Raw genomic sequence first — 12,167 nt, 5'->3', positions numbered from 1 at the left:
ATTTCCCCATAGCACATGTCTCCTATATTGTAATTTCTGCAATGGCCAAGTGTGATAGTTAGACTTTATGTGAACGCGAGGGGGCCAGGATTTTCTCATGCAATGATCTATGGTCAACTACATGATGGGATTTTTAAGACTTAGTTACCACCCTTCCATTAGCTTTCCAAAAGTTAATCAATGTCAATTATCACTTATTATCACCACATTCACTCTTGTGAAATCTGATGTTTTGGAGGAAGGTTAGTGTGTGGGTGAGCCCAACTATGGTAGAAGTGTTTAAGAAAAGTAAAACAAAGAAACAAAAACAAGAGACACCAGAGTTCTAAGACTTTTGCCAACAGAAAAGTAATAGAAAGTTCCAGGCAACTCAATTTTTGAGACAATTTGAGCATACGGTCCAGGGAATTAACTATGAATGCAGTCCTATGTATACTTTAAGAAAAAGTAATAAAAGTTACTTACAATCTAATCTTAAGGCCAGATATATTTGAGTGCAAAAAACAAAGACTCATATTCTGGGGGCGAAAATTAAGCAATGCTGAATCCATGCAGGTGAATCAAACTTAAACAAAGGGATGCTTATGCAGATGAATCAAACAGTAATCTTCATTTGCAATTAGTGAGCTGAAGAAGGAGAAGATAAAAGCAAAATTATTGGAAGACTGACTTGATTTTCTCCCTGTGGATTTGATATATGGTTGCTTATATGTTCCCATAATTGGCATGACGGAGTCAATAAGGGTTGTTTTTTTGGGTTTTTTGGTGCGACTTTGAAGTTTAGAAGGACACAGAGAAGTGTTACATTGGTACCCTAGGTGGATGACGCTATAAAACCCTAGAGTTACACTAATTTTTCAATGTTGGCTCTCTAAATAGATTGAAGTTAAGGGACAAAATATTGAATCTTCTTAAATCTATCATGCCACTTTAATCCTAACATTTGTTAAAATATTTTCTCTCTTGGCCTGTCTCCAATCGATGAATCATATCATTGCTTACCCCAGACAACAAATGTTCCATTCCTATGGCAATTTATAATCTATTTCTCCGCAGCACTCAGCCACATATGTCGTTAAAAGGAAGCAAGCCAATGCAGTCTAAACAGCCCTCCTGTTATTCCAGTTTTTGAAAATGAGAATGCCCACCTTTCTTTTGTGCCCATCTGCAATACTTATCCCACTTCGGAAAGCAAATATAAGAAAGCGCTACCTTGCAGGACTGGGTAGGGCGGAGGTTGTACACTGGTACATATGGGGGCTGGAGGCACAGGGAATCCAGGGTGGATGATACCTTCAGGACCAGGAGTGTGAGGGGCGATGCTGGGAGAGTGGAGGGTGAGTGGGTTGGAAAGGGGGAACTGATTACAAGGATCCACATGTGACCACCTCCCTGGGAGATGGATGGCAGAGAAGGGGTGCGGGGAGGAAGGGAGACTCCGGATAGGGCAAGATATGACAAAATAACAATGTATAAATTACCAAGGGCACATGAGGGAGAGGGGAGCGGGGAGGGAGGGGGAAAAAAAAGAGGACCTGATGCAAAGGGCTTAAGTGGAGAGCAAATGCTTTGAGAATGATTGGGGCAGGGAATGTGCGGCTGTGCTTTATACAATTGATGTATGTATATGTACGGATTGTGATAAGAGTTGTATGAGCCCCTAATAAAATGTAAAAAAAGAAAAGAGGAGAAAAAAGAAAATGATTAGGACAGAGAATGTACAGATGTGCTTTATACAATTGATGTATGTATATGTATGGATCATGATAAGAGTTGTATGAGCCCCTAATAAAATGTTAAAAAAAAAAAAGAGCTACTGAATCGAAAGGGTGACTAACGGCCACGAATCACTTATGTGTTAGACTATACAACTACAAGCAGTGAAATCTATTAAAATAAGGGTTACAATTATTTATGAGGATTTTGATTGTTAGGCTACAAATAAACCTATGAAATTGCACAAGGTCCCTTAGGAGGCCAGGACCTTCCACTAATCAGAAGAATTCCCAAGTCTTATACTGACTAATGACTTCAAATCTCAGAACCAGGAAATAACACCAAATTCACAAAATCTAGGAGTCCTGGTGGGGTAGTGGGTTACTCATTGGACTGTCAGTAGTTCAAAAACAACATCCCCTCCGTGGGAGAAAGATGAGGCTCTCTGCTCCCGTAGAGTAACAGTCTTAGAAGCCCCCAGGGCAAGTTCTATCCTGTCACATAAAGTCACTTGGCATGAGAATCGACTCAGTGGCAGTGAGGTTTTATTTTGTTTGTTTGTTTGGGGTTTTGTTTTTGAGAGTTTGGTGTAAATATGAAAGAAAATGTAATCCTTTATGTCACTCCTTATGCTGGAAAAGAAATATCTGCCTTTTATATATGTAAAATATAAAGGTGTAGTTAGAGTTTTCACAATTTGCTATTATACATATAAGGGGCATGTGTGTCCTCAATTCAATTAAAATTCTCAAGTTATTATTTATGAAAACTAATTTAATGTTGCTTTTATATTTTCATGTAGACATTAAATAAGTTTCATAATTTTAAACTTTAAGTTTTTCAATTATCCATCCTTGAACTTTTGAATACAAAGTTAATGGTCTGAAATGTAAACCTCCATCTACTTTATAATAAAAAGTTATTACAAAATCATAACTCTATACATATATTTGGAAGTTCTAAGATCTCTTGCCATGTCAGATATAGGGTACATAGTCTCTAAGTCATAAACAAGTCACATTGATACTAAATGGAAAGCCATCGTGTGGTGAGTTCAGCCGTTGACTTTAGTAACTGAATATATCTTTCATTCAAAGAGTTTTGTTCTTTCACTTCTTGCATATTCCCATTTTTCCTCCAGAGTATTACAGTTTCCCTTGCTTATTGAATATTCATGGACATTTGTGGAATAGGAAATATAATTTGGCATGTACTGTCAATCAAACTATGTTAGCTATGTATTACTGCTATAAAACTCCTATTGATATTGAACAAATTACTTCATGTAGGTAGATACGTTTTCATCAACAAGTAAATGAAAGCAAGCTATTGAAAATGAAACTCTGAATTCAAAATGGCTTTAGGCTAGTCGAAAAGCCCTAGAATATTCACCATAATATGGATTCAAAGTTTCTGCATCTCAAATAACAGAAAGTACTTCATCAGGTCAAATGCAAAGCCAAAGTATGAAATTTGATATCTGAAGTCTTGTGTTATGACCATTCTTTCAGCACAATATTTAGCATTATAAATAATTATTCCAAAAATTGATGAGCTAACTCATTTAAACATCTGGGAATCTGGTCTCTATCCTAAACAAACAAACAAAAAATCTAAATACTCTGTTGGGGAAGAGAATAAAGTGAAGTATCATGTTTTTGTATCTTCAACTGGCTTCCAAAGCCTTCCAAATTGTGAATCCTTACCTTAGACACACTGGTCTTCTCTCTCTTACCTTTAGCATAACTGATAACTAGGAGCCACCCCAATACTCCTCTGATCACACAGCACTTTACAGAGTTCTGTTACTCTGTCTCCTGCACCATTGTTATGTTTGACATGTATCTCTTACCCTTAACTCAAGTCATGTTTTTTTTTTCCAAATCAACAATTGGCTACTTATGTAGACTCACAAATGATGTGCTCTTTCCTAGTCTAGTTGACTTTTCGCTGTCATAAATGAAAAAAAAATTTTGCTCAAAATGTAATCCACAGAGGTGATGAATTATTTTTGTGTGTGTTTCACAGGGTTATCTGGGAAATTTAACACCTACAAAGGAGAAAGAGCGCTCAAGGAGTCCTCCCTGAAGGGTTTTCTCAGAACAATATTCCAAATTAATCAATATTTTCAGATCATTCAAAGTTTAAGAATTATCCTGAAATAATTTGTAGAATTCAATAGGCTTTATAAGACAAAACAATTCATCAACCATGGGTAATCATATACCTACCCCACGTAGGAACTAAAATAGATCCCTGTAAACTCAAGACCTCATGGTGTTTCCATTTTATGTGTGCACTAGGCTTCTTTACTGTGGAAATTTCCTGAGATTTTAATGCTCTGGTGTGTTTTGTAACACTTCACTGAGGAGACAGGATATGCTTATTTTCCATATTCTGGGGAAATTGATTAATTGAACTATGATTATGAGAAACAATTTCGCAAAGGTTCTAGCAGCCATCTCTTCTACATAGCTGTTAAATTCCCCAGATGGTATGTAACTCACCACCAAAAGAGAAAATAATAAGCAAAGTGAATGAGAAACAATGTTAGTCTATGATTCAAATCTCAGTTCTCTTTACCATTAGTTAAAATTTCAAATCTGATTCCGGTATAATAAATAAGTTGCTTAAATAGCATTTGGATAATGGAGATTCAATATGAGTTTTCAGTATGAGCCAGCATCGACTCAATGGCAGTATGTTTTTGTTTAAAGTTAGACATGGTCATGTGACTTGCTGAGGACGGTGATGTTTAAGAAATGATGTATGGTTTTGCTTGCCTGCTTTCCTGGTCATAAACCACAAACTGTCCACCCAATGCAGGATCTGTCCATCTCTTTCTCTGGAAAAGAACAAGTGAATCATTATTTGTTAAGCCACTAATATTTTAGAGTTGCTTTTTATTACAATATAATGGAGTCTGCCTTGACTGAAGCTATTTTGGTATTGATATTAAATAGTATTCTCAAATGCTGATGAAAGATTTGTCATTCAGCTCTCACATGATTTACATATTCACTAGATATGGTGATAAAATCAGCTTCCTGAACTTTCAAGTTAAAATCCAGGCCCAGAAGTCACTTAAAATCTCAGGTAATTACAGAAGTGTGAGTAGGCAAATATTCGTGCTTTCCTCTGATAATTTAGCAGCAAAACACAACCCAAAACTATATTTTTAAAATGTTATATTTATATCCATTTCAAATGTATTGTTCAGTCAACATGCGGTTATGTAGTTCTGCATAATCCAGAAAAAATAGTTTCAAGCATTTTACTCTTGGGACTATGGTTAAAATGCATGATGTATATCTATGTATATCAAAAGTTTATATATGAATTGCTATATCATATACTATACCAGATGGTAAACATATACCTTATTTAAATAAAAATGGAGGATATTTCTATTTATAATTTTGAAGTAATTGTAGCTCTACATGTAGTTTAAAAAAAACACAGAAAACTTCAGGTACCCTTTCCCCATTTCTATCAAATGGTAACAACTTGAGATACTATCGTATATAATATGCAGGAAATAAATATTAAAACAGTCAAAATACAAAACATTTCTATCACCACAGTAATTCCTCAGGCTTCTCTTTCCCAGCCAAACAACACCTTCATGGACCCTTACTTGCTTCTTAACCCTCTACCTTCAAAAACTATAATTATATAATGCATTATCTTGGGGATTGATTTATTCTCTCACTATATCACAATGGATAGTCATCCACCTTTTTATGTATATCAACATATTTTTGTGTGTTTGTGTGTGTGTGTTTGGTGCAGTGAATTCCATGTATGGCTGATCTTTCTAACTCTCACAAATGTTTGGGCGGGTCTATGAAGATATGAAGTGTTCATGGTCAACCCAGGGGATTCAATAGCTTGCTAATAGTGTAAAAGAGGAACCAAGGTCCTAGCCCTGCAGGCATACATGAGAAAAGATTATTCTGTTTGAAGAACTGGATCCTGAGCTTTCTTAATCAGAATTGTAATGTGTGACTTCCCTAATAAAAGGCCTAGCTGTGTGTTTTGTCTGTGAGGGCTGTGTACCCATTGCACACAGTATGGAACTCAGCACGGGAGTAGAGGGTGCCATGAGGTTGCTGTCAGAATTCTCAGAGAGACTGGACATTGGAGGCATGTCTGACCTCATAGCAATCAGCTTTGCGTGCCTAGGTCTAGGGATAGTGATCCTTTCTCCCTCAGTGAAGGTAGAGATCAGACACTACTCCATACTATTTTTTCCTTCAATTATATAAATGTGCCCTCATTTTTAAAAAAAAACTAATGACCCACTGAAGGGGATAATAAATTATTTACCACAATAATCGATACTGAGTAGAGCTGTTTCAAACAATTTAAATTTGTAATGATCTTATGTATGATTGCAATTCAATGTAAAGAACCAAAAATTATGACAACTGTTGAAATAGGTAACAGGAAGTTGTCAAGAATTTCATTTTGCCATTTGGTAATGTGTATATACCCTGCCATCGGGCCCGGAAGTTGTTCCAGTTTCCTCATTGAGGAGCCTTACAGCTCTGGGATTTGAATGTATGTTGCTCATCAATCTCAAGTTCATTTTTTGTGCATGCAGCACGGTATGTTTCCTGTTTCATTGTTTGCAGATGCAGATCTAATTTTTCCAGCAACCTTTGTTAAAGAGACTGTGGCCTTCCCATTTAATGTGTGTGTGTGTGTGTGTGTGTGTGTATACCCTTTGTTGTAACTCAATTGCCTGTAGGAGGATTCTCTTATCTCTGGGTTTTCGGTTCTGTTCTATTGGTCTGCCCGATCTATCATTTTAACATTACCAAACTGTTTTGACTGCTGTGGCTATGAAATCGTTTTGAATTTGAGTATTACAAGACCTCCAACTATGTTCTCCTTTTTGAGTTGTTCTTTACTTATCCTGAGGTGTCCTGGTGATGCACTGGTCACTTGGTGGGTTACAAGGTATGGTAGTTACACAATTTTATGTCAACTTGATAAATAGAGTGAAGGGGTGGAGTTTACCCTGTCCATCAGGTCACAGTTTGATGATGTCATCTAGTAGGCCTGACCTTCTCATAAGGATTCTGGGAACTTCCTCTCTTTGTCCCTGAGAGTGGACCACACACTCTCTCTTTGCTTCACCTTCCCATTGACCAGTCATATGGAACCATGATGATGGCAGCCAGAGCCCTAGAGATGCGTCCACCACCACTGGATCCATAGGACAACCCCCCCACCGCCACCCCACTGACCTGTGATCTTACTGCATTTGATATCATTGCATGTGCTGTGTGAGTCTAAAGAAGAATGTATGGACTACTATAGGACATATAGGCTAATGCCAGACTTATGGACGTGATCTGGACTGGGCTGTGATGTTCTCTCAATGTACAATTGCTTTTTGATATAAAGCTCTCTCTTATACACATATGAATGTCCCTGGATTTGTCTCTCTAGTCAGCCTGGCCTAACCAACTGCTCTGCAGAAGATGAGGCTCTCTTACAAATCCACAGGGGCAGGTTTACCATATCGTATAGGGTCCCTATGAGTCAAAATCCAATTGATTCTTGCTTGCTAGTATTGTATCCTACCACTTAAATAAATCTCTCAATTGTATCCAACAATCTTTTCATGGAGCTTGGCTTATTCTATGTATAAAACCATATTATCTGCAAATAGTAAGAATTTCACTTCCTCTTTGACCACTTTATTACCTTGATTGCTTTCCAGCTCCGTATTGCAAAGGTGTGGTGCTAAACAGCATTGGTACCTGGCTCATGTTCTCAGGGGGAAATATTTTCAGAAAGTTTCCATTGAGTATGAAGTTGGTTATTGGTTTTTTATTCCCATTGTTTTTCCCCCACATTTACTAAATAGAAGTGATTATTTTTACTAATGAATTTTGAGAGTTCCTTATGTAGTCTAGATAGAATTTTATGCCACATTTATACTTTAAGATATTTTCTCTGAGCCTTTTATTTCTTTGTAAAACATACAGTTTCACAGAGAACAGGTTTTAAATATTTAATTATTTTTCCTTTATGAATAAGGATTTTAGATCAAGTTTAAGAATGTTTTTGATACTTCTTTTTTGGAGATTCTCTTAATTTTTCTTCTTGAGAGGTTTTTTTACCCTGTTTTTAAAGTGTTATAACTTTATATTTTACATTTAGGTCTATTATCCATTTTTAGTTAATGTGTAGTATAACATATGGCCCTTGGGTTAAAGTTCTTGGTTTTTAGCTTATGTATAACTAATTGTTTCATCACTATTTGTTGATATTTAAGTTAGTCTTTATCTGGGTTTGTATGCTATTTCATTAGACTATATGTAAATCCCTCCAATAAGATCACACAACTTATATATTTCCAGTAGTACTAACAAGTATTGAATCAAGCAATCAAGCAAATAGATTACTATGACTTTATTAATTTTTAAAAAATGTTTTATGAAATTTAATTTCTTTGGATTTTCTAATAATAATAATAATGTCTATATTTATAAACCATTGTTTTGGCTTTTTCTGAGGATTATGTTTAATCTACTTATCAGATTGAAGGTAACTAAGATATTTACTATCAATTGATTCTTCCAATTTGTGGCCATGGTATATTTCTTCATTAATTTGGATTTATTGTGATTTTTTTCCCATCAGTGTTTTGTGGCTTTGGGGAAGCAAAATTGTTGTATTTGTATATGATTTACACGGAGGTGTAGTAGAGGTATTATACTTTTTTGTTGTTTACTCATCATGTGCTCATTACAAGGATATAGAAAATAAATCTTTTTGTTTGTTCACCATATATTGTGAGACTGTGAATTTTTAAAATAATTCTTAGAGGCTGTGCATGCTTGTTAAATTTCTTTAGAGTCTTATCTTGCCCTTTATTTCAAAGGGACTGACTATTTTTTTTCTTTTTGGCTTGTGCACATTATATTTCATTTTCTTGACTGATTACACTAATTCAAAAATTTAGCAATATGCTGAGTAAGAGTGATAATAGGAAGGCAACATTCAATCCTTTTCCATTACATACAATTTTACCTGTAGAATTTTGTGTGCTTATGCTTTGAAAATGCTCTTTATCAAATATCACTCTATTTTTTGTAGAGATTTTGTTTAAATCATGTATGAGTATTAAATATCATCCAATGTTTTCTTTCAATAAATTATACAATCATGTGTTTTTCCTTCTAAGGAGCCTAATAATATTGTGGATTTCATTGTTCTACGAATCCTCCTTTCTTCTTTAGGAGAAAACTCTCTTTTTCATTGTGTATGACCTTTTCTTATATTTGCGAATATTTTGTTGGAAATTTTGCCATCTGTGTCAATTAATTATATTGGTGTGTAGGTTTCCTTTTTGTTTATATTGTATTTGTGTGGTTATGGCATCAATGTAATTTCAAAATGGAAGTGTTCTCTCACTTCCTTTTTTGGAAGGGATTGTATAAAATCAATGTTAGTTCTTATTTAAGCATTTTACAGCATTCTTGGCAAACCATCTGGGCCTGGAGATTTCTATTTTGAGAATTTTGAATTATTAATTAAATATTTCTAGTAGTTATTGGGAGTATTACAGTGATATCTGTTTTGTTGTTTCAGTACGACTGAGTCCCTTCTGCCCAGTGGCCTTAAGTACAACAGAACAAACCATTGCCCCGCCCTGCCCATTGTCCCAGTTATTGTCACCCTTGAGCCCAGTATTGCAGCCATCCTGTCAATCCATCTTGTCCAAGGTCTTTTTTTTTCCATGGACCTTCCACTCTGAAATATAATGATCTTTTCCAGGGACTACTCTTGCCGAATAACATGTTCAAAGTACATGAGATAAGTCTCACCTGCTAAGGAGCTTTCTGAATGTGCTTCTTCCAGGACAGACCTATGTGTTCTCCTGACAGTCCACAGTACTTTTAATATTCTTCTCCAGCACTGTAGGTCAAATGCATCAATTCTTCGTTGGTCTTCCCTATTCAATGTCTAACTTCAGCAAGTATATGAGGCAACGGACAGTACCATGGTATGTGTCAGGTGCACCTCAGTCCTCAAAATAACATCCTTGTTTTTCTGCACTTTAAAGAGGTCTTGTGCAGCAGATTTGCATAATGGAACCAGTTATTGATCTCTTGCTTGCTCTTTCCATGAGCACGGATTGTGGATTCAAGCAAGTAGAAATCTTTAAACAACCCGTTATTTTATTTTCTTTACATTGAATAGTCTTCCATACAGAATGCTGCCATCCTGATCTTCATCAGCAAATATGTCAAGTCCTCATCATTTTCAGCAAGCACGATTGTGTCCTCAGCATATTGCAGGTTGGTAATAGATTTCCCTCTGGTCCTGATGCTGTGTTCTTCTTCATATAATTCAGCTTCATATAGTCCAGGAATTGTTAAATAGAAGTTCTGAAATTTTTGTTCAATTTTTCACAGCCCAGACATTTATAATGTTACCAGTTCAGATAAATTGCACAACACTTACTTCCCTCTAACATATGTCTACACTAGTTCTACAATATGACATAATGTGCTATTACGTGATATGTTATAGTATCTTAAATAGTCCTTGCAATATCAGATATTATGACAATTTGCCTTTTCATTGTAACATAAAGTTAAGATAACTCACAAGGAGGTAATAAAATGATCATGTAAAAAAAACCTTGTCTTTATCTTACCTTCTATCTGTCAGATGTTCCAACATGCCTTCTGTTATCATTTATTTTCTGTTTAAAGATATATTTTTCATATAGATATCTTAATACTCTTCTTTATTATAGATTTACTGGAGACACATTATATTTTCTTTTAATTTCTTTGATTCCTAAGGTCTTAAAATATATTTCATTTCTGAAGGATATCATTGGTACATAAAAGATTCTAGGATAATATTTATTATTTTCCAGCAGTCAAAATTAAACCTGTACCACTTGCATGATTTTTTATGAAAAATTCCTGTCATTGAATTTCTGCCTCCTAAAGTTAAAGGGCCATTTTTCACTTAGTGTTTTCCATATTTTTCTTGTTGTTACTCAAGTGCCATTGCGTTTTTTCTGACTCGTACTAATCATACGTGTAACAGAAATAGACCCTGCCTGGTACTCCACCACCCTTGCCATTGCTACCATGCCTGTGCCCAGCGTCCCAGTCACTGTGTCAGTCATCTTCTAGGGATCTTCTTCCTTCTTCTCACTTACCCTCTACTTATCTAAGCATGTCCTTTCAAAGGATTTGTCTCTCCTGATAATATGCTCTAAGCATATGTGACAAAGTCTTGACTCGCTCACTCTAAGGTGCATTCTTGCTGTACTTGATGAAGACAGCTTGGTTCATTTTTTTAAATGTATTCTTTTTTTTTACATTTTATTAGGGGCTTATACATCTCTTATCAAAATCCATACATATACATACATCAATTGTATAAAGCACATCCGTACATTCTGTGCCCTGATCATTTTCTTTCTTTTTTTTTTAACAATTTATTAGGGGCTCATACAACTCTTATCACAGTTCATACATATACATACATCAATTGTATAAAGCACATCTTGTACATTCTTTGCCCTAATCATTTTTTTCTCCTCTTTTCTTTTTTTACATTTTTTTTTTTAGTTGTAAAGTTTGAATTTTCTTTTTTTTTTAATCTTTTTATTGGGGCTCATAAGGCTTGGTTCATTTTACTGACAATCCCTTCTGCTTTCAATATTTTTTTCAAGCACCAAATCCAAAAACATCAATCATTTTGCAGTCCATATTTCTCACTCTCCCAGGCTCCAACTTTCCCATAGGTGTGAGGTGATTTAAAATGCCATGATAAGGCTCATCTTGGTTCTCGAAGAGAAAGCTTTGCTCTTTAACATTAAAGAGATTTTGTGCAGCAGATTTTACCCCCTGCAATAGATTGATTGAGTTCTTGACTGTTGTTTTCATGAACAGTGATTGTGTTCATGACACCATGTGTGATTCATTTGTTCATGTGTGATTCTTGATAACGTTAATCTCTTTTATAACAGCAATTGAATATTGACAAAACATCCTAGCCCTGTCCAGATCAAGTCCATAAGTCTATCAGCCCATATGTCCAACACCAATCTATAAAGTGCTCTTCAGATTCATGAAACACATGCAATGACGCTGAATTCAGGAAAATCACAGGTCAGTGGGTGGAGAGTCTTGTGGATCCAGTGGCAGTGGAAGCATTTCAGCACTGGCAGGGCTCTCCACTTGACTCCTTCAGCTCCAGGGCTCCAGCAGTAGCTCCATGTGTCTTGTCAGCAAGGCTGTCTCACAGGGAGTGAGCCGACAACTTTAATCTTTTATGTTTACCATGATACCATTTATTGATCCAGTTGTGAGGATTTGAGCTTTGTTTACATTGAGTTATAATCTATACTGAAGGCTGCAGACTTTGATTTTCATCAGGTGTTTCAAGTCTATCATGATTTC

Source organism: Tenrec ecaudatus, chromosome 13, assembly GCF_050624435.1.
Source record: "Tenrec ecaudatus isolate mTenEca1 chromosome 13, mTenEca1.hap1, whole genome shotgun sequence".
NCBI classification, from domain to species: Eukaryota; Metazoa; Chordata; class Mammalia; order Afrosoricida; family Tenrecidae; genus Tenrec; species Tenrec ecaudatus.
This window is presented reverse-complemented; position numbering follows the sequence as displayed.